The sequence below is a fragment of the Ambystoma mexicanum genome, chromosome 4p (assembly GCF_040938575.1).
Source record: "Ambystoma mexicanum isolate Mex_15411 chromosome 4p, UKY_AmexF1_1, whole genome shotgun sequence".
In the NCBI taxonomy this organism is placed as follows: Eukaryota; Metazoa; Chordata; class Amphibia; order Caudata; family Ambystomatidae; genus Ambystoma; species Ambystoma mexicanum.
The window spans coordinates 469,714,603-469,739,580 of NC_090927.1; positions in this window are offsets into that span (position 1 = coordinate 469,714,603).

Here is a 24,978-nt window from a genome sequence, read left to right on the forward strand (position 1 = left end):
GTCATAATGACCAAATATATCATCCTTCACAGATTTCAGCCTGCAGGAATCAAAATCCTGCGCATGCCAACCCAGGATAGTTGGCTCATTCACTCCTAAAGAAATTCTTTATTTTCCTTCATTTTCTCATAAACAAAACTCATTATTTCTGGTACCATTTCCCACATCACTGCTTTTCACATCAAGCAAATTCTCATTTTTATCTATACGTCAAGTGCTCAATTTCCACTCTTGTCTCAGGGGCATGTATTTTTAGATAATTTACTTAGTCTTTCTTGCTTTTCATCTCTTAATTCTGTCTGTGGAGTTTCATGATTGATAATGGGGGTGCTAGAAACACTGAGTCCTAATTCTTTGAGTGTGTCAATCTGAGATAATGGTCTATGCTCTTATTTTGGATTTTGGACCCAATTCAACTATGTAGAAACAGTTTGCATTTGCTAAGCAAACCCATTCAATCTCATTGGAGGAAGAGAATAGGTTGGGAACCTTTTTTGTGAACAGGAGAATACTGCTCCCATCAAGAGCTTTGAAAGATCCATCTCTTTTGAATTGATATAGCCACAGTTTCGGAATCGCAAAGTGGGCAAGTTCAACAGATGCAAGTGTATTTTTGTTTGAGAAATTCAGCTCTTCTTGAGTTTCCAAGTTAACACAGCTTTCTATTCATGGTTTTATTGAGTTGCAATGATCTTGCAAAGTCAAAAGGTGTGTTTTGGTCTTTTATCATTACTGCGGTCTTAATTCGATCTAATGGTGACATTTCCTTATGGAGCAGGTTTTATGGATTCATGGCATTTTTTTACATTTGGCAAGAATTGGGTCCCCAATGTTCTGCTTTTTAGTGTTTGCTTGCCTGTTGCCATCTGCACCATCTTGTATTGAGTTAGATCTGTCTTGGTCCGAAGTCTTATGCTTGGATTTCAGGTTTTCTGGACCGACTAAAGGTTGGTATTTTTGGTTTTCACTTAGTTTTTATTAAACATTTTGCTTATGAAACATCCATCAGTAAATCGCACTTGGGGAACAACAGATTAAACAAGAACTCCCCCCCTCCTTTAACCATCCCACCACTCTTAGTTAACCGAGTCCAACTGGGCTCTGGGGATTACAGAGAGTTCAACCACAGGATTCCTAATTAGGGATAGGCTGACAAATTTGGTTCATTGGTAGCGACATCCTAATGGTGATGGAGGGTGTATCACGAGCGGGCTATCAGGTGGGGTAGTTCTGGGCAGGGAATATCAGAGTCTCATTGAGCCAAAGTCTTCATGCATGAGCACCACTGTCCAATCCAGCAGGAAGGCCTTCATCGCATCGTGGGTTAGAGCAGTTCATTTCTCGTAAGTAAAAATAGTGCAGAGTTTTATCAGCCACCCTGCCCTGGCGGGCACTTTCTTGCTCTTCCATTTCTGGGCCAAGGCCAACCTCCCCGCGCTCAACATGGCTTGGACTACCCTTGGAAGGGAACTCGAACCGGAAGCCAGGAGGGGGATATCAAACAAGAGGACAATGGGTGCAGAGGGAGAGAGACACCCACTATATCCTTGATCCAGCTCAGGAGTTCCATCCAGAAGATCTGGATAGACGACATTCCCATCACAAGTGATACCAGGTCCCTCTCTGGCCACACTCTCTGGGACAGAGGGGGGGAAACACCACAAAACATTTTAGACAACCTAGCAGGTGGGAGATGCTATGGATGGAGGATCTTGAAGTTGTGCTCCATGGCTGCTGTAAAGAGGGAACCAGTAAAAAGGTCTCTATAGAGTTTGGACCAAGTGGAGTCCTCCAATGTTTCTCCCCACTTTTCCTCCCAAAACTTCTTGAATCGCTGTCTGCCTTCAAGCTGCGCTAGGACTTTATACATCTTGGGGAGAGACCCCCTTCTTGAAGTAGATTCCACAATCACTCTCTCCAGAGGTTTGAGGGGACGGGTAAAGGCTTTGCCCCATTTAGGGCTGGTCAGGAACCCTTTTATGCAAAGGTATTCAAAGACCGACATCGGACGATCCCCCATGAATTCCACTAAAGAGTTATACTCGATAAAGGTGTTATGGCGGAATAACTGGGTGACTCTTGCAGTCCCATGTCCGACCACCCTTGGGAGTCCCTGAACCCCTTCCTACCCAGATCTAGGGGTGGGCCCCACAATGAAGATAAAGGGGAAGGCCAGGAGGAAAGAGGTGCATTCAATTTATCATATTTCCATAGGGACCATAGGACTGACAGAGTAGGGTGACTTTTGACTGAGTCGGGAAGGTCTCTGGACGGGGCCCATAAGAGATCTCTCACTTTCCTAGGGTGCATGTGGATATCTTCTATGTATGTCCAATAGGTTTGCATTTCATCTCTCATGTGTTCTAACATAACCCTTACTTGAGCTGCCTTATAGTACTGCCAGAAGTCCGGGAGACCGAATCCCCCCTGGGATCTCGGGAGAGTCAAGGTGGTGAATTTGATACTCAGCTTTTTGCCGTTCCAAATAAAACATAGGGACATAGACTGCAGGGATTGAAAGAATGCATCTGGTATACTAGTTGGGAGAGCGGGGATAAGATACAGGAGATGGGGAAGAATATTCATTTTCAGGGATATCATGCGTCCAAACCATGAGAGGGTCAGGGGGCCCACCGCTGGAGGTCAGATTGTATTTGAGAGAATAGGGGGGGCAAGTTAAGTTCAAAAAGCATTCCCAAATCCATCAGGAGAAGAACCCCCAAGTAGGGCATTGCCGTACGCTCAATTTGAATACCCCCATTGCTTCCATCCCTTCTATGTCCCTGGCACCTCCCCCTATTGGCATGAGGCATGACTGATGGGTTAATCTTCAGGCCGGAGAAGACCCCCAAACGAACTAATCAGTTTTAGGAGTCGCGGGAGGGATTCTTTTAAATTGGTTAAGTAAACGAGGATATCATCAGCAAAGAGAGATAAATTAAAGTCTAGATCCTAGAGATCCCTTGGTGTTGCCTTATAGCTATAGCGAGAGGCTCCATAGCGAGAGCATATAGAAGGGGAGAGATAGGGCAGCCCTACCGGGTTCCCCTGGAGAGGGGGAACGGCGCTGAGATCGTCCCGTTAACCGAAACCCTGCCCGAGGGCCATTATACAATGCAGCAATCCACATACAGAATCTCTCCCCCAAACCCATTCCATGCAGAACTTTGCCCATATAAGACCATTCCACCCGGTCAAAGGCCTTTTCCGAGTCGAGCGATAGAAGGTAGGCTTCTGTGTTACTTACAACCGTTTGCATCAAATCCAGGGTTTTCCGAATGTTGTCGGACCCCTGCCTCCCTGGGATAAACCCCACTTCATCACCATGGATGAGGGAAGGGAGATGCTGGGCCAGCCTGTTAGCGAGGAGCTTGTTAAGACCTTCACATCGGTATTAAGTAAAGAGATGGGACAATAGGATTGACAATTCATCGGGTCTTTCCCCTCTTTTGGAATGACCACAATTCGAGCCGATAACATGGACCTGGGGAGGGCCCCCGAGTTCAGGACCGCTTTAAACAATTTGGACAGGAAAGGGGGCCAGGGTGGAGCAAAAAGCAAAAAGATTTATAGAAAACGATTGTGAAGCCATCATCGCCACGGGTGGTTCCTCCTTTCATAAGGTTGGTATTTTTTGCATTTGTAAATAATTGGTTCGAGAGCATTTGCATCAATAAATGTGTTGGTCTGAGAGCCGATTGAGACTTTGGTTGCATGACAGGCTCCCTGATCGGAGTTTAAGGTATTTTCCTTCTTTATCTTTTTTACTTACTGAGTTGACATCAGTTTGATCTGTGGGAATTGTTTCTCGTTTGATGGTTGTTAAGCCTAGAACAGTTCTGACTTGAGTCTCTCGAGGTCTTTATCATGTTGCATTTTAGAATGATTTTTGCTTTGAAGTTTGTATGGGACGTGACCAAGCAGATACTGGTCTTACATGTGGTAGTGGTGTCCCATGATTAGTCATATCAATGATATTTTCAGCCATGTTTGATATTCTCAAATTCCTCAAGCATAGAATTTGAAAGCAGAGTGTCATCAAAAAGTTCTTCAACAGGTTCTTGCACAGTGACCTTTGGTAACACATTTGATGTTGAACTAGTAGAGAGATTCAATTTCTTGCCCGAAAAGTCTCTGTTCAAACAACTTTCAACATGAGCAAGAGATTTTGTGATAGATGTGTGGATTTTATCAATTTTAGAGTCTTGATTTTGAAATCCACGTTTTAGGTTTTTTATTTCATTTGAAAAAGTTGTATTAAGGGCAGATCTCATGCCAACCCTTTCACCCTCACAGCTCTCTATTCCTTTAGTCAATTCTAAGAGGGTTCCTGTATGAGATTGGACATCTGTTCTCAATAATTCAAAGACATTGACTAAGGGGGTCAAAACATCATTTAGAGCTGGTAATGTGTCGTCTGAAGGGCTTCTTTGTTTTTGAATTGCTAAATCGTTTGGGCCAGTTGTGTTTTCAAAAGAAGTCCTTTGGGAATGGAGATATTACAGTTTCAGTGTTTAGTGTCACAGGCTCAGTTATGTGAGTGATCATGTGTTCTTCGGCCGTGAACGCAGCTTTCTGATGTTTTATCATCAATATTTAGTTGTTGCGCGATCGGTTGGGATGTTAGTAAGCAGATTTCTAAAGAATCTGCATCTCCTTTGCTCCAAAGTTCAATCATTTAGCTTTCTCTTTATGTTTTTGCTGGTGAGAGTATATTCTAAACCTCTCATCCACATAACTTTTAGATATAGCACCACAGAACAATCGAGGTTCGAAGTAGCCTGCATCGATTGTTGTAGAACTGTTGGAGCATGTAGATCCTCACGTATGATGTTCAACTGAGCTAGAGGTACATGTGTTCCTTCTTGAAGGGTATTTATGAATCATGCCTCTCAGATACCGTTATCAAGTTCAGGTGCACAAAGCATAGCACTGAGCAGATTATAGATATTAGAAGGGCTGCATGTTTTTTTGCACACTGGTATTTTGTCTGTGGTAATTTTATTCTTGTGTGTTTAAACAGGAGAACTAGGACAAATAGAGAGGCTTTGGTACAATCATGCAGCAGGTTGAGCCTTGCACATTGATGATTTCAGTGCCCAGAAGGAAAGTGCTGCGCCTGTGCTTGATTGAGCGTGTCCATTTATTGGTTATTTCTGATCACAGTGGAATCATCAGCAACTATCGCACACTATCACAGACCGTGTGATAATTAGCAAATGATGAGAATTCCTAGTTGCTCTTGTATGTCGACTCAAAGGGCTGTTATGATAAGTGCCCCGCAAGTATGGACTAACTTGGTCCACAGTATGCAGAGGTGTAGATCGCGTTGGCTCAAAGAGCCTTAAGTAGAGGCTCCGCAGTCACTGACACAACTTTACATAGGTTGAAGTAAACTCATTGTCTCAAAGGCTATCGAGCATAAACCTGCACTGTGAGAGTATCACACCAGAAGCAAGTGCAAAGCGTTCAAGCGGTTACAGAAGTACTAGGGCTTAGAAGGTACAATGACTTGGTAATATTTTTTCAGGGCTACCCGGAAATTGAGGTTCCGCTGTGAATAAAGATTGATTGGTCAGCATCAAAAGCAACGAGCGCGGCAGCCCAGGCAGAAATAGCTTAAATGGAGGGGGAGGGTCACGTAACAGACTTACAGGTGGGTGAGTCACAGGCAGGAGACTGCACTCGGCTGCTTTTTCCTTCTTGTTGTTCAATCAGGTTTTGGAACAGAATATTTACACAACACAGATCCACCGAGCACCTGAACACTCTGTCCCACTCCTCACCTCTCCGCTAGTGGTTTGGGTTTTTGTAGTTGAGTCTCCTGCTCTTTGTCAGTAATAGCAGTGGAAGACAGAATCCAGCAGGGTAGACAGACCAGCAGAGAGGGAGGTTCATGCCACAATGAACACTCTGTCCATAATTACCAGCTTAAAGGACACGAATGTCCTTAATATGATCAAAGATATAGTATGGGAACCAAGCTACCTTTTGGCAACACCTGATGTTCGGGCGCTGTATACATCAATTCAACATAACTTGGCTATCAAGACACTAGAATACACGTTCAGAGAGTACTCTGCGTCATATTACCAACATGTGGAAATCTTAAAGAAATGTTATAAGCCACACTGGAACAGAAGAAGTTAATTTTGATATATATTACCAGCAAACTAAAGGAGTAGCTATGAGTAGTACGAGGTATGCTCCTGCACTTGCTAATTTGTTCATGGTTTTCTTTGAGGAAACATTTGTTTATACTGATCAGGTTTTCCATGAGAAGATTTTGCTGTGGTCAAGATACATTGACAATGTCCTGCTATTATGGAAATGATCTAAGAATGACCTACATGCATTTGTTGAAGGGTTAAACTCTACCAGTTGTCACTATCAATCTGTAATTCAGAACATACCATCTGGCAAATTTATAAGGGCAAGGCGCAACTGCAAAGAAACTCAGTTATTTGATGAAGAATGTAATCTTCTTACTGACAGATTTCGAAAGAGAGGATATTCACTGCAAAGCATCAAGCTCAGACAAAAACAAAATCAGATCAAAGGAGTGAAACTCTTAAACAGAAAATAAGATCAACTGACACAGTGAATCAACTTTTTAACCAAATATTGTAAAAATGATTACAAGATTCTGAATTTGCTGCAGAAACATTGGCATTTAATTCACCTAGATAAGGACCTGACCAAATATACAACTGACAGACCTACAGTAATTTTCAAAAGGGTAAAAACACTGAAGAACAAATGAAGTCTATCGTACAAACCGAGCTTAAATGTTGAACCGGCATTGACATGGTTGCAACCGACAAACAGGCTTTCATAAATTTGGTGTATGCATCATGTGCAGGTTTGCACACATGACTACCTGGGAGCTTAGTGACTTAAGAGGAACAAAAATACAGATTTAAAATAACATTAACTGCAAGTCCAAGTATGTAATCTATGCCATAATATGCACACAAATCTATATTGGCAGTACAATTTGAGAATTAAGAACTAGAATCAGAGAAACTTTTTTTTCTTCCATTGGGAGTCCAGATACAAAATTTCCTTTGGCACAGCATTGGCATATTACGCATCAATTACACACAAAAAAAGACCTTAGATTCATAGATCTGAAGAAAATCTCCTTGGGGAAAAAGGGGAGAAGACAAGGAACACCTACTGAGACAAATGGAGGCAAGGATGATATGCAGAATGAGGGCTAGAGAATTTGGATTGAAAACGGACCAGGAGATGGGTTTGTTCTTGGGATGAATAACATGTATAGTCAGCCCTCCAGATAAGGTACGGATGAGGCCTTATTACACACAGAAATCTTGTCAATACGGCCCTTTTAATCCTTTCTTGCGTACTACGTACACAGGCCATTTATGGCAGCACCCCCATAAATCATGGAGCTCATTGGTGACAGCCTGGCTAGCAGCAGCTTGCAAATCCACTCTTTACTTTAATCGATACAGTTCCTTGAAAGAAGCAACTGGGATGAGACCCGTCCTGTTTAATTTATTTTTTTAACATCAACATGCTTTTCACTTTGCTTTAGGACACAGGTAGTATTGTGTAAAATGAAAATTGTCTTAAACAAGGGTTCCATTTCTGCTTAATTGGCTTTAATAGAGGCAGTGCAGTTGCAGCAGCATGGGCATTTCAAACTTGGGGTGTTTCTGTGATGAAAAGAAAACAAATTGCATAGCTAGACATGTGGTCAGAACTTTAACTCCCTTTCTGACCACCCACCCCAAGCAGGTATAATGGATACAGGTGGAAGCAGTGCTGTATATATTTTAGGTGGGACAGATTGTACCTGTACTCATTAACAGGACTGATATATATTCAGGCAAAGTAGCCTAATTTATCAATAGAGCTGCTATACCGTACACATGTCATGGCACAATGTCAAATATTCACAGCAGGGCTGATTGCATCATGCCCACATTTCTTAGCAGGACTGCTATGTTTTGGGACAGTACTTTCATTTCTTAACAGAGCTGCTGTTAAGTAAGCACAAACTTGTGTTGGTATTTTCTTCAGCGAGCTAAAGTACAGAGCAAGAACAGTGTTTGAGCTCTTCCCACCAACCTCTGACAGTGTGTGAAGACGGCATTGCTGTCAAATACTTCAATCTCTTCTACTTTGTCTTGAGCTTTTCAAAACTTCTGCTTCTCCCATGTCCGATTACTGAGGGCCACTGCCAAAAGTTAGCACATTTGAAAGCCTCATTATCAATCTCCTGACTAATGTAGTATAGTCCAAAAAGGCTTAGAGCTTTTGACAAGATTTATGTCAGGCAAGCCTCACAAGGAACCACCAGTGCCCTAACCGTATGTGCCTTTCAGTGTCAACAGCCTGTTGGGAATGGCGTGGGTCAATAACCCGGCTGTAGAGATTATTGTGTAACCTGTTAGTTCAACTCCTGTTAATGGGTGTGTTAATGAGTCTGCATCAGAGATATGCATTAATGATGCAGGTAACATTCAATTGTAACACATTTGACTTAACTTTCGACTTATCAAAAGAACTACTAAATGTTCAGTGATACAGAACACACATTCCATCCGGGATGCTCTACGTGTAATGGCTCATAAGACAATGCATCAGGACTGCTATAACTGTGATTGCTCAGAACACTCAGCTCTTCAGGGCGGCTATACCTGTGATTGCTCAGAACACAACTCTTCAGGGCTGCTATACTTGTAATGGCTCAGAAGAAGCACATCCCATAAGGACTGCTATACTTGTAAAGGCTCAGAACAGACATCTCATCTGGGTTGCTTTACTTGTAGCAGTTCAGAACACATACCTCATTGAGGCTGCTATACCTGTAATGGCTCAGAACACACAACTCTTCAGGGCTGCTATACTTGTAACGGCTCAGAATACACACCTCATTGAGGCTGCTATACCTGTAAATGCTCAGAACACACGTCATATAGGCTCTTGTACTTGCAATGGCATACAGTGTTGATAAAGCATCTGCATTCAAGCAAGTGCTGCATCTGGTCAGATAAACCTCTAACTCTATAATTCCCACCCTAACGGCCAAAAGAAGGTTTGCACACATCTAAAAAGGAGCACCCAATGGTAAAGCTGCTCTAGATTTTTAAATAGAAAAGGCATTTTCAGCTTTTTGGATATTTATTGCTATGTTAAAAGACAAACAGAAAAACAGGAGAGGAAGAGCAACTCTGAACCTAAGCAATACAGAAGAACAAAGGTGTGGCGGGGGGCGAAGGGACAGAGAACGTACTAATCAATCCAAAACAGGAATTCGAGCAACAGGAAGAGAGAGCAATGAGCTACATGATAGGGCAACAAAGAAATTGAGAAGGGAAACAGAATTAATAATAGGACAAACACACAATAGGATTGAGGGATAGAGCAGAGCAAAAGAGACATTTGTAGGCCGTAAAATAAAACAGACAAACAGCAGGTGGGGAGAGATGGAAATAGAAAGGCAAGACTAGAGAAGGGCAGGCCAATGACATAAGAGACAGTGCAATAATTCTAATCAAAAGGAGTAGCAACCACAACCAAGAAAATGGAAAAACAGATATAGCTGAAGTGAAATGAGAGCGGAAGGGGAGTTATATCTACTGATACAGCGAGATATAGGAGGGAAAAAGCAACAATACAATGCAGATATGGGAGAAACAGACCACAACATGTGGTATCGCAACACTTAAGGGTGAGAAGCAGAGCTTTAGAAAGTGAGGGACAGGGAAATAAAGTAGCAAAGGGAAGGAGAGATGGAGAAAAAACATGGAGTGGCTGTGAAGCAGGTAGAACCAGACAGCAACAGTAGGCCTGAGAGGCAGAGTGGGACTTGATTTATGAATCATCCAATGTAACTAGCTGGCATCTCTAGGAACTCTTAACAGAGTTTGTGCCCAAGTATCATGAAGATGAAGCTGGATAGTATGCATCTACAAGGTTCTTGTGTGGGGAAAATGTTTTCAACAGGTGCAATACATTATTTAGAACCACTTTGAAATACAGCTGTTTTGTCACTTATGTTTTCAAACAAAGTTTTATTTTTTTACGAACAAATTGGATAGTTGTCAGACACGTTTTACTATCTTGCGAAGGAGGAAAATCATTCTTACTCTCTTGAAATTGGATTTACTATCTAATTCTAAAAAATGGGAGTAAAATACTCTCACTCCAAAATCCTATCTGGAGCACTGTGTATAGTCTTCATATGGCAAATATATGGTGAAAAATAAATTGCAATTCAATGATAAGTATACTGTTTAGACATATGAATATGTATATATATTTGTTTTAGGATGTGTAGTACCTAAGGAAGAATCGGCTTTGAAATGAGTTAATTTAAGATACTGCATTTGAATTATATTTGGATTGTTATATGAGAGTTTTCTTTTCTTTTCCCTGCCTGGGAGAGTTACTGTGATGGTGAAGGGTTAATAAGAATGTTTATAATTACTAAACAAGATTGTTGAGCGTGACTGAGTGTAGCACTTAAGAGGGATCTCTTTGAAAATATCACTGCAGCCTAATCTATGTATATGTGTTGGTTTAATTTGCAAAGGTTTTGTTTTCACTTTCCTACATGTATGCATCAGTTCAAGAAATAAACGGCAATATTGACTGTATTACTATTATAATATTACAAAGGTATATATTTTAAGAAATGCAAACGTCACACATGGTACGTAACCGCTGAGCCCTTTAAGGAGGGTTCTTTTTTGAAAATATAGGAGTGTAACCTAGTGTATTTAAATTTGTTGGTTTAATGTCTAAAGGTTGAACCTTCAGTTATCTTCCGGCAAGTAGTAGTTCAAAAGATAAACAGAATACTCACTTTACTATGATTGCAACAGTACAAACTAAAATAGTTCCAGGAAATTCAGACCTCACGTATGGCACGCAGCCACCAAGCATGTGATCCAGTGTTTACATGGTTTAATATATTCAACAAGTATTGATTGTGAAATCTCCTTAGGATTGTCACATTTTTCGCAATCTAACAATTCATTAAAATTCCAAGGTCGATTTGGATTTTTAATTTTGACCTGGCATGGTTAATTGGTTTGTTAGCGTTACATTTTGCTGCTAAACTAAGTTTTCTCCGATTCTAGAATCTGGCCTCCACTGTATGAAGTTTGTTATTGTTACATTGGTAAACAAACGTTTTGAGGTCTTTTCTGGTTTTAGAACGTGGCTGCCATTGTATGAGACCGCGTGAATGTGGTGACATTACACACATGGCGTCAAACAGTGTAAAAAAAAAATCCTAAAATGTCGACCGCGGTTAACACGTGGCACACGGATAATGTTCTCTTATGGGCCAAATTCAAGGTAAACCAGGGTACAGGTCCAATTTGAAACTGTCATTTAAAGGAAAATGGGTAACTAAGACCAACACGTTAAGGTACTCTATTGGTGGGTCTAATTGACCTTCAAAGGTTTTTGCGGTATAAACAATAGGGAAAAAGTCTAACAAAGAATGGGTGGATTGAAAATGAAAAGGAATCAATACGTCTCAGGTATAATATTGAGGGTGATTATATATCAATATATATTAGTAAAACACACTATATAATGCATGAAAAACACGTAAGATAAAATTCAGGAATCACCAGCATAGTTAATTGTACTATGGTAGTTTTAATGAATGCATTGTTAAATGTAATTCATAGGAGCATGTAACTACAAGTATTCACTTAGGAAGACACACTTTGTAAAAGGAAAAAACACTCAAACATGGAACTTGGTAATGTAACCGAATGATAAAAAGGTATTTGAACAAAATATTGGATTACGATGTTTGCTAAGATTTTATAATATAATGTTAAACTAATGCTGTATGGCGCTGTTCTCGTTTCTCTTCCTTCCATTTCTCAACAATCCAACTGATGATAACTTCAATTTTTTCTGTCTGATTATACAACTGGGTTACATAGGTTTACTCAATGCATCAGATACAGAATGTATTTTGATAAGTTCCATTGTTGTAAAATAAATTAAGCCCGGTTTTAAAAAAAGGCCTTGGTGGCCGAAACACTGGTCAACGTAAACTGACACACAGATGAAATTTAATTTGTCATGAATTCACATGCTCAACAATATTCCCTGTCATCAGGCTGGGAATCCTCGGTAAAAGAAAAAACTGTTTCGGTTTCACTTAAAAACTGTATTTCTCTTCTAAACCAATAACTGTCTTCTGGGTCATACTGCCCCCATCCAATGACAGTCCTCTCCCTAAGCCCCTCCTCTGGCAGCCATCTTTAGATTTGGTGATCACGTTAAGTGGCAGTATGACCAAGTCCAGCTGCAGAGGGTTCGCGTGTGAATACATCCATGCCAGACCCAGGCTGGAGAACAATAGTTACAGGTAAGTAACTTAAACTATCTCCAGCATGGGCTTTGGCATGGAGTCACATGCTCATAAATAGCGAATACACTGCAGTACAACATTACACAACCATGGGAGGTGGTCAAGGCCCAACAGAAGCAATTAACTCTTACATATGGAATAGGCTCACCTCAAGAAAACAGGTTGCGTAGCACTGCTTGGTCGACTCTGGATTCCACCCTGGAATCCCTCTAGATGCAGTAGAACTTCATGAAGGTGTGCGTGGACCTCCACGTAGCAGCCTTGCAGATGTCCATCAGGGCAACCTAGACAGGAACAGCGTCGTCACAGCAATCGATGTGGTGGTGAGGGCTCTCAGACAGCCGGGCAGCAGTCGGTTCGTCAACCGATGACAGTGCGTGATGCAGCCGGAGAGCCATCTTGAAATGGAAGTCTTGGACAAGGCCTTACCATGGTTCACAGAACCAACGTTCAAACAGTGAACCAACGTTCAAACAGTTGTGAAGTTTTCCAAAAACTCTTTGTGCGTGTCACATAGAACTTCAGGGAACGAGCAATGTCCAGAAAGTGCAAGGCCCTTTCGGGAACTGAAAAAAACTCAGCTCGTTGACAGGGGCGTAGGGGAGACAAAATCTGAGGGGGACAGGGGACACCTTGGGGACTTTTCTACAGACACATCTATCTCACTCCAAACTGCCATAGGGCAGAGTGCAATTATTAAAGACCCAGTAAAGATGTGTCATTAGATTTATTTATGCATTTGTAGAGCGCACCAAGCCATTAGGCATCTAGGCGCTAGAGCTTATGAAATAAGTTACAAAGGTTGTGTTTACATTGCTTAAGAAACTGGTTACAGTACAGTCTTAGTCAGTGTTGGCTTGGACTTAGGTTTCTGAGCAGAAATACTTAAGAGATCGGTTACATTACATTGCTTAAGAAGTTGGTTGCATTACAATCTTAGTCAGAGTTTGCTTAGGCTCTGGAATCTGAGACGAGATACTAAAGAGATTGGTTCCATTAAATTATAACTTAGTCATGCACAGAGTACTGGCTTTATCATTAGGGTTTGTATAATACCATCTTGGCATGCACGCGTTGGTCAGCGGTGATGACATGATGTGTTACGGTAGCATAATCCCATAAATTAGCAGTTCTGCTGTGTTTTGGCTAAAGAGCCATGTTTTGAGGTTCCTTTGGAAAGACCAGAGGAACGGGTCTTGTCTCCGCTCTAGGGGCATGGTGTTCCAGTATTTGGCAGTAATGACCGGGAAACTGGACCCACCTGCCTTATTCCGTTTGAATCTATGGATGGCTAAAACCCCTGTGTGTGAGGATCAGGTAGGTCTTGTACATTGTGCTTTGGAGATTTGTTTTGACAGGTATAATGGTGCAGTGTTCGGTAGGCATTTGTGCGTTAATTATAGTATTTTAAATTAGATTCAGTCCTGTACAGGTAGCCAATGGATGTTTCTTCTAAATTATATGATATGATAGGTTATTTATAACGTGCTTAATACCCATCGGTTTCAAAGCGTGGACCCGGGGATCGAACGCATGTTGCTCTGTGTCATTTTGCTTCCAAGGCAAGCACATTGCCGCTGAGCTATCCTCCCGAGATATTGTCTTTATTTGGGATATTTAGGGCAGCTCTGATAGCGTTGTTCTGTACTATCTGGAGTTTTTTGATGTTTTTTGCTCTAGTTCCAGCTAAGGGGGAATTGCAAATAGTCTATCCTAGAAAGGATTAGAGCTCTGCCCAAGGTGATGCAATTGTCTGTGGTTAAGAACTGTCTGCAGGAGGTAAGGAGTTTGGCAGTATAGGCTGATGCTGAAGTAATGGCGTTCATTTGCCTGGTTAGGGAGGGTGACAAGTCTAGGTAGACACCTAGAGTTTTTACTTCTTTGGCAACAGAAATGTTGTTGCCGTCAATGTCGAATGACTTGTAGGCTGATTGTAAATTCTTAAGTTTAGCCGGGCTTCCTATGATGAGGAGCTCAGTTTTATCATCATTCAGGCAGAGTTCATGTTGCGCCATCCAAGCTTGGATGGTTAGATAGATGGTGTTCAGACACATAGTGTCTGATTCGTGGTTTCCAGTGATTGGCAGCAAAATGTGCATGTCATCCACATAGTTTGTATAGGTGACACCCAGATCATCAAGGCGATCAAAGAGAGGCTTAGTGAATATATTGTATAAGGTAGGTGAAACACATGAGCCTTGGGGGACTCTGATAGTGACCGGGGTAGTAGGTGATGAAGCTATGTTAGACTAGACTCACTCGTGCGATTGAAGAGGAATGATTGGATCCAGTTTATGGCATTCTTTGAGAAGTAGGCAGCTTGATCTAGGTGATTGAACAGGATGTTGTGGTTAACTAGGTCGAACGCTGCCGACACGTCTAGGAGGAGGAGAAGAGCTATGTCACCTCTGTCTCCAATTTGATCCATTTGGGTTTTTAAATCCAATAGGACTGTTTTGGTACCGTGGTCAGGGAGGAAGCATGATTGACGGAGGCCAAGAAGGTTGTGGGTTTCCAGATGGTTCTGTATTTGTGTGTAGGCTACTCGATCAATTATTTTTTAGTACAAAAGGTACTGTCGTGATGGGCCGGTAGTTAGTTGGCACATTAGAGTCTAATCTAGGTTTCTTTAGAAGTGGGAGTAACCAGGATTCTTTCAGATTTTTAGGTACTTCGTTGGTGGTGAAGGAGTCATCAGCATTCTGATAAATGGGGCCAGATTTTTAATGCAGTCTTTGATGAGTGTAGATGGGCATGCATCCCCTTGGCCTCTCAAGGGTTTTAGTCCCTTAATGATTTTTATGGTTTCATCCCCGGTGATAGGGGTGAATTTAAATCTAGGGTATGACATAGGTGGAGAAGGCTCTATGGCTATGGGCTGGCCTGTTGGCGTGATCTTGTTAGTGAGTGCCGTTTGTACGTTTGTGCACCATAGCTGGTCTTTGGTGCAGTTGTCTGGGATCACAGAAGGGGATTCCAGTTCTCGTAGGATGGAGAAGAGTTCTCTTGGGCTATAGGTTGGGTTTTCAATTCTAGTGTTATTTTGCGTTACTTTTAGCTAGAATGGTGGCTTTTTTTAATTCAGAGGCCAGTATCATAAATTGCCATTTATTCTCCACGGTGGGTGTTTTTTCCATATGCTCACCACATTTCTTTTAAAAAGATTTATTTAAAAAACAAAAACAAAATATTGCCAGTTTTCTCATCTATTGCACAATATTTAAAGATTATTGTAAACACATTTTCACTAATGCAGTGTTAGAAATAAAGCATGTGTGCACTGCTGGAACAAACCTTCAAACTTTTTAGATTTTAAAGCAGTGATTTTACGGAGACCAAGTTCTCTTAATTCCTTTGAAACTCTCAATGTAGTTGTAGTCAGGGGGCTTAAATATTGTTCAATGGGCAAAAGTTGAAATTGAAGAATGTTCTTGTGGGTCACAATAAAAATTGCTTTTCTTTTATATAAAAAGTGTCAAATCAATAAATATTTTAATGAGGACTTCCATATGAGAAAATATAGTTCCCGTCACACACCATTCACAGGGAGCATTAAGAATGTGGAGTGGGCTGATCGGTCTATTGCTTAAAAATCCTCCCTTGTCCATAATAGCATATCCTCGATCCGTCTGATCATCCCACTGATGTCACGATGCCTGCCCTCAGACATCCGGAACAGGTCCATCTGTCCAGGGAACAGGCACCCAAGAAAACACAGGAATTCCCAAAACCCCGCCTAGGGGCTATATGGGTTCAGTCCTAGCGCCATAGGCGCCAGGCTCATATTGCCAACTTTAAACTATGCAGGTCATCCTGCAAAGAACTCATGTACAGGCCATCATGAGGCCATGAAGGGACTACTTTCCTTTAGGAACTATTTTGCTGCTTGGGTGTGGTACTGGAACTTCTTACCTGGGAACTACTTTTGTGATGCTATTTAAACCACGCCCAAAGAGCAGCAGACGCTTCGCGTTATTCTGCATTTTAGCAGCGTAACGCTGTGTCTGCAGTCCAGCATTTAGTCTACAGCCACACCCGTCTTGTGTCCGGAGCTGATCCTAGAGAAAAGGAAAGAAGAAGAGAAGATTAGAACAAGGAGATTTCCATTTGGTGGTCATCTTTTCCTGGAGCAGCCACACCTGTAGATAAAGGAAAAAGACATTTAAATAAACCGCGTCGCATTGCCAGCTGCGGCGCCGCACCATACTCACCTGTCTTCGGAGCATCTCTACGACCCGGCGCAGCACCCGTTGAATCGCCGCCAGAAACATCAGCATCTGACAAGACAAGAACAAACAAAAGGTGAGCGGAGTTCCGCCAAAGACATTCTTTTACTTACCGCAAGATACTTACTCGGAATTTTACAGCTCGAGGCAACGCTGGTCACCATCCAACTTTAGACATTTTCGGCAAGGCGCCGCACCTGCAAAGAAGATAGAGAACTATTGGTTAATTACATTTGGAACAATATTACTTGCTAGACAGTGCTTAGTACAAACTGACTCTTACCTAAGCGCTACCTTCATCCATCGAGGCAAACTCACTTCTTGAATCACGCTGCAAGGGAAAAGGTATGAAAGGAGCAAGAGTGAATTAACAGACATTTGAACTCTAAAAGAACTATACATTCGGTTTACACACTACTTACCTCGGAGTCATTGTTGTCTGGGACTCTGCCAAATACCTTCGGATCAGTGAAGTAACTGAACTTCTACGCGCCCCTGCACTCCACGAAGGATGGAGAGTTCATCCTTCCAAACAATAAGGCGAGACTTTATGAAGGGGACTACTGGAAGTTTTCAGGGAAAATAGTGTTAGTGTAACATCTCTACCACGGGTGGCTAATCCCCTTTACTGCTTTTAGGAAAATATTCTTGCAGGCCAGGAAGACGAAACTGAGTGGGCAAGTGCAGTCGATCATCACTTCGCTATGAGTCACACTGGTGGAGACCGCAGCAGTCCAGCTTCGTTCGACGCCCCTGTGGAATCCAGGTGAGCGTAACACAACGCAAAGCCATACTAAAAATCTCCACCCGGGCGTCATGGAGACCTCAGAGACTGACTAATTAGCCCAACTACTGGGAGAACGAAGGGCTGAAGTGCATTCCACTGATTGTGGCAAAAGAACATAGGGATGATCTCGCCAGGCAATTACTTCAAGCTGAAGCTGGGCACACACCTTTACCTGGACTCAGGTGAGCTTCTGCCCAAGCTCAATCAAGTATTCCAGTGCAAGTCATTTTACCAGGGACAGTTCCTTTAGCACCGCCAGAACGCTTTGCGGGGGACCCAAAAAGGTTTGCCGTGTTTATGAACCAGTGCCGCCTGCATTTTTTATGTAGACCTGGAGCCTTTCCGAATGATCAAGCAAAGGTAACCTTTGTACTATCGTATCTCAGCGGCAGTGCATCCGATTGGTCTATTCCACTAGTCAACCAGGATGACCCTCTTCGGGATTTTCAGGGTTTTCAACTAAGCATGGAAAGACTATTTGCCCGACATTCCCCAGGCCAAGCTTTGGATAACAAACTTTTCTCCTTGCGTCAGGGTAACCAGGATCTGCTGACCTACATCGCAACCTTCAATAGGTTGGTGGTAGAAACCAGATGGCCAGAGGTCTAGCGGATTACGCTATTTCATCGTGGACTACGAGGTGAACTAAAAGACGTTTTGGCACAAGTAGTGAACCCACCTCAAGATTGTGCGGAATACATAGACCTGGTTGTCCAGTTGGATCACAGACTTCAGAATCGGAAGGCTGATCGGGCTAGATTCGAGAATTGGCAAGACCCAAGGACAACGTCACCCCCAAAGGAACTGATGTATCTGAACCCATGGAAATTGGGGGGGGTTAAAGGACCTTTGACTCAAAAAGAAAGGGACAAGAGGCGGCAGTTACAATTGTGTTTGTATTGTGGAACCTTGGGGCATTTTTTACGGGTTTGCCCAGTGAAACCACCTAAGAAGGTGGTAGGAGTCGCCGACAAAATCAATATGGAATCAGAGCCGGGAAGCGACCACGCCCGACAAGCGTAGAGGTCCGCTTGGCGAGCATGAAGGACACTCAGACCTCGCACCTAATTATACCAATGGTCCTTATAGATCAAAGGCAACCATCTCGTATGCACGCAGTAAGAGCATACATAGCGCAGCCATAGGAAACTACATGGATCAAGAATTGGCTACAAGGATGAACCTGCCTCTTTGCAAAAAACCCACAACTGATGTAATCACCACCGTCGATGGGACCGAAATACCTTCCAGTCCAGTAACTCATTCAACTATGGAGATGACACTGTTGGGTCAAGATGGGCATCGAGAGAGCATTGTGTTTGACTTAATCAAGGCCCACAGTTCCAAATAATTCTGGGAATGCCATGGTTGGAAACTCATAATCCTTGTATTAACTGGCGAGAAAAGAGTGACCTTCTCAGATTGTGCACACACTTGTTACCCTGAAAGAACTTTGATCAAAAGACGGACTACGGTCACGAATCCGATAACTCAGTTACCCCAGGAATATCAGGATGTTTTCCAGAAAGACCAAGCAAACACGTTAACACCCCACAGATCATATGATTGCCAGATCAACCTCCTACCCGGCGCTCATATTCCATGCAGCAGAATCTATGCCCTCACTGAACCCGAAAATCTTCATTTACGGGAATATTTGGATCAATACCTCGCTAATGGCTTCATTCGCCCGGCCAAGTCTCCGGCAGCATCGTCTTTATTCTTTGTCCCTAAAAAGGAAGGTGACCTTACGACTTGTATTGACTATAGCGCATTAAACCAAATAACGGTAAAAAACCGATACCCTTTGCCCCTGATCCCAGAACTACTGGACCAAGTAAAGGATGCTCGTATCTACACTAAGTTGGACCTCCGAGGGGGGTATCATCTGGTACGAGTGAAAAAAGGCAATGAATGAAAGACTGCCTTCCGTACCAAATATGGATTGTTCGAATACCAGGTGATGCCTTTCGGGCTTTGCAATGCACCGGCAGCCTTCCAGTATTTTATGAACGATGTCCTTTGCGAACTCATAGACGTCTGTGTTGTTGTATACATAGACAACATCTTAGTATACTCTTCATCTGATTCAGACCATGTGATGCACGTTCGTGCTGTACTAGAAAAACTACGCCAGCATAGATTATATGCCAAATTGGAAAAGTGCGTTTTTCATACTTCGGAAGTTCAATTTCTTGGATTTATCCTGACCCCAAATGGAGTTTGAATGGATTCACGAAAGGTGGATGCAATTATCAAGTGGCCCTCACCTACCTCAATTAAAGGGGTACAGAGTATGCTTGGATTTGCAAACTTTCACCGCAGATTCATTCCTGATTTTTCACATCTTGTACACCCCATCACGGCTCTTTTGCAGAAAAATAAACGCTTCCAGTGGACAGAAGAAGCTGAAAAGGCCTTCCAAGACCTAAAACAGAAATTTACTTCAGCTCCTGTTTTAAAGCACCCACGCCCAGAACTTCCGTACGTGGTTGAAACTGATGCATCCAGCTTAGCCATGGGAGCTGTCCTTTCCCAAAAGAATCCTGAAACTGGTCAACTTCACCCGGTGGCGTTCTGGTCACGGAAATTTTCAGCAAGTTAAACTATGCAGTTACCGACAAGGAACTACTGGCCATCAAGTCAGCGTACAAAGCCTGGCGGCATCATCTTCTCAGAGCTCGACACACCATCACCGCAATCACGGATCACAGGAACTTACAATATTTAAAGACAGCCAAGGCTCAATCGTCACGCCAACTTAGATGGGCCTTATTCTTTGCGCAATATGATTTCGTGATTACTTACCGACCAGGTTGTCGAAATGGCAAAGCAGATGCCTTATCTCGTATTGGAATGGGAGAAGCATATTCAAATCCAGAACCAGTACCCATAATTTCGGAGAGAAGAATGCTTGGTATAACCACTCTACAGACTCTGGACGACATCCATAAAAAGTTCAACAGCTTTTCGACCCTGCAGTCTTACAAAGCTGGTTGAACAAAGGCAAAGATTATTCAGTTACTGATTACCTACCATACTATAAAGGACGTCTTTACCTACCAAATAAAGAATTACAAGAACATGTTATCTCCAATTACCATAAATCTTTGATAGAAGAGCATCCTGGGATCGCTAAAACCGAGGCCAAGATCAAAAGACAATTCTGGTGGCCTACTTGGCGGAAAGACATGAAGTCATTTGTACTGTCTTGCAGTATTTGCGCCCAAAATAAGACCCAGAAAAGGAAACCAGCAGGCCTATTACAACCTTTGTACATTCCGCTTACGCCTTGGCATACCTTATCCCTTGACTTTATTACTGACCTTCCCCCATGGAATGGGTATAACACCATCCTAGTTATAGTGGATCTTTTTTCCAAAATGGCTCATTTCATTCCATTAAAGGGTCTACCTTCAGCCTCGACCTTGGCCAAGGAATGTCTAGAACATATTGTCCGAATACATGGATTCCCCTTTGTATTGGTTTCCGACCGGGGAAATCAGTTCATTTCTCAGTTTGAGGAAATGCTTTCAATTGGCCCAAATCGACGTTAGACTATCAACCAGCCACCATCCTCAAACCGATGGTCAAACTGAGAGGACCAATCAGACACTAGAGCAATACCTATGGTGCATGTTACACCAAACCGAAGGCAATTGGAAAGAAATGTTGTGGATATCCGAATATGCATACAACAACTCATTGCACGCAGGAACAGGACAAAGCCCATTTTATACTATATATGGGCGACATCCTCGAACCTCTGAACTCGATTTGCCCCAACACTTAGAGATGCCCGCCGTGAACCATCTACACGGCACTATTACACAAGCTTTTAAAAAGGCAACTGAACATTTGAAACAGGCTAAAGAGAGATACAAGAAAACCGCAGATCAACATAGAAGCAAAGCTCCAAAATATCAGATAGAAGACCAAGATTGGCTGGCTTCAAGACACATACCTTTAAAGGGGACTCGAACCTTTAACCCCAAGTATTTGGGACCTTACACTATTAAAGCCATTATTAATCCCGTGGCCGTCAAATTGGAGTTACCTTCAAATATGAGAATTCACCCAGTCTTTCATGTTTCACTTCTAAAGCCAGTACAACCAGGGACAAGGCTAACTAAACCACCTAACCCCATCCTAATAGACGGGAAACCAGAATTTGAAGTAAAGAATATTTTGGACTTAAAAATAGTCAAATCAAGACTTTTTTATCTGGTTGACTGGAAAGGTTATGATCCACAAGAAAGGTCATGGGAACCAAGTGACAATATTCATGCACCTCGATTGGTGAAAAGGTTCCACCAGAATTTCCCAGACAAACCGGGACCAGTGAGAACATCCTTAGGAGGGGCCTTGGGGAGTGGGGGGGGGGTGTGCTGTCACGATGCCTGCCCCCAGACATCCAGAACAGGTCCATCTGTCCAGGGAACAGGCACCCAAGCAAAAAACACAGGAATTCCCAAAACCCCGCCTAGGGGCTATATGGGTTCAGTCCTGGCACCGTAGGCGCCAGGCTCATATTGCCAACTTTAAACTATGCAGGTCATCCTGCAAAGAACTCATGTACAGGCCATCATGTGGCCATGAAGGGACTACTTTCCTTTAGGAACTATTTTGCTGCTTGGATGTGGTACTGGAACTTGTTATCTGGGAACTACTTTTTTGATGCTACTTAAACCACACCCGAAGAGCAGCACACGCTTCATGTTATTCTGCATTTTAGCAGCGTAACGCTCACTGTGTCTGCAGTCCAGCATCCAGTCTACAGCCACACCCGTCTTGTGTCCGGAGCTGATCCTAGAGAAAAGGAAAGAAGAAGAGAAGGTTAGAACAAGGAGATTTCCATTTGGTGGTCATCTTTTCCTGGAGCAGCCGCACCTCTGGATAAAGGAAAAAGACATTAAAATAAACCGCGTCGCATTGCCAGCTGCAGCGCCGCACCATACTCACCTGTCTTCGGAGCATCTCCACGACCCGGAGCAGCACCCGTTGAATCGCCGCCCGAAACATCAGCATCTGAAAAGACAAGAACAAACAAAAGGTGAGCGGGGTTCCGCCAAAGACATTCTTTTACTTACCGCAGGATACTTACTTGGAATTTTACCACTCGAGGCAGCGCTGGTCACCATCCAACGTTAGACATTTTCGGCAAGGCGCCGCACCTGCAAAGAAGATAAAGAACTATTGGTTAATTACATTTGGAACAATATTACTTGCTAGACAGTGCTTGGTACAAACTGACTCTTACCTAAGTGCTACCTTCATCCATCGAGGCAAACTCACTCCTTGGATCACTCTGCAAGGGAAAAGGTATGAAAGGAGCAAGAGTGAATTAACAGACATTTGAAATCTAAAAGAACTATACATTCGGTTTACACACTACTTACCTCGGAGTCATTGTTGTCTGGAACTCTGCCAAATACCTTCGGATCAGTGAAGTAACTGAACTTCTACGTGCCCCTGCACTCCACGCAGGATGGAGAGTTCATCCTTCCAAATAATAAGGTGAGACTGAAGGGGAATACTGGAAGTTTTCAGGGAAAATAGTGTTGGTGTAACCTCTCTACCACGGGTGGCTAATCCCCTTTACTGCTTTTAGGAAAATATTCTTGTGGGCCAGGCAGACGCAACTGAGTGGGCAAGTGCAGTCGATCATCACTTCGCTACGAGTCACACTGGTGGAGACCGCAGCAGTCCAGCTTCGTTCGACGCCGCTGTGGAATCCAAGTGAGCGTAACAACTGATGCATCTAGATCTTTGTTAAACAAGCTGAAAAATACTCAATTGATAAGGACAAGAACGATGGAAGAAGAGGAATCAATGAGTGTGGCTCACTTAAGATGGGCTGATATCTTTGTTAAAAGGGTGAGCACAACAACCATATCTTTCAAGTTTGTCCAAGCCTCAAATACAATGCCTTTCGTGCTCTGGCCTGGGCAGATATCTTGGTGAACAACCGAAAGAAATTGAACACTGCACTTAGTGCAAAGTACAAATTATGCGAGGAGGAGGATTAACATTTGCACCATTTTGTCTTTACATGCCCTGCATATCAGGGGTCAAAGTGGGCGGGAGCGGTGCTCCTCTACTTTTTTTAAATTAAGTTTTACTGTTCCTATACTTTTATTTAAAAAAGAAAACCGTTTCCGAATTAATTTTAAAATAAAAGTGTAGGAAGAAGTTGAAACTTGAACTTCAATTCAATGCACTGAACGTTCCCTTAAACAGCAGGTGCATGTGTTTGAGGGTTTGTAATGTGCAGAGGGTGCAAAGCAAGAGCGGTGGCAGGTCAGTAGGGAAGATGGTTCCATTACTTCATTTTGTACACTTCGACCACTGATGCATATGAGCCTTTAAGGTCAAGATATATGTAACCTAATTTACTGAAAGAAGGTTTTCTTCCTGGGGGATTTCAAAGGTGATATCACTAAATCAGTGGCTGGTCTTATTTACGGGGCTTGGCAAAAAGAAACTATGCTGAGCACATTCTTCTAGGTTGTTACAGGGGCTGCGAGTGAGGATGATTCCAGCCATTTCCTCAGACTCTCCACTGTAACCTGCCTATGCTCCTTAATGGAGCTGTTTAAATTAGGGGTGAACAGAGTGACTTGTGCTTATTCTTTTCAAGCTGAACACGCTCCTTTTAGGTGAGACATATTCTGTATTTTATTCAAAGGCAATGTGCATAATTGCGGTTTTTAGTGTTCGGAAAGGAAACTTTGTATTTTATTGTGTTTTTATATATTTCAGTCGTTGCAAAGCATTAAAGCTTCTCTCAGCCTCACGGGTAGGAGCTGGGACAGATCACAGGGTCTGCAGTAGCTTCCCCTACTGTGCTCTTTCTGTGGGAAGCATCCTTTGAAAAAGGTCTATTGATTTTGAGACTGAAGAATACTTGTGGACGCTTGATAAGGTGGTTGTGCATAAAGGAGGACATATTCAGTTTGTGTGTATGGGTATTTCACAATCATTTTGGAGCTTCTCCCTGGCTGGTGGAAGAGAGGAATGGAAGAGATTGGAAGGTGGCAGTGGGGGTGAGTGAAAAAAGGGTGGACAAGAGGACAGGAGGAGATGTTAACAGATTAGAGTGAGAGTGGTGGGAAAGGATCATCAGGGTGGAGGAGCATTTGAAAGGAGGAGTGGGCAGGGCCAGTGCAATGATTTTTGCCACCCTAGGTGAAAGGCCCTTTTGACACCCTTCCACTGCGAACTACATGTGTCCTGACTTTAGCATCCCCTTCCCCAAAATGTGTTTTCACCCCTTAACATGCATGGGCTTCCCACAACAAATACAAACTGCTGTTTTGGCATCATATTTTAGATCTCTTGATGAGGTAAAATCAAATACTCTTACATGTAACCTAACACTCAGGATAATTAGGAAAAATATATATCAGGCATAATTAAATAAAGAATGAACTTTGGGCATCCAAACCCCACACAACTCCCCATTTCCCACCCACCTTTACCAACACAGACACACGTGTCTGCATGAGCCATTATACTAGGTTTTACTTGGTTAATGTGGGTCACTTTAATGACCTATAATGGGCATTTTTAAAGGATGTTGGCATGAA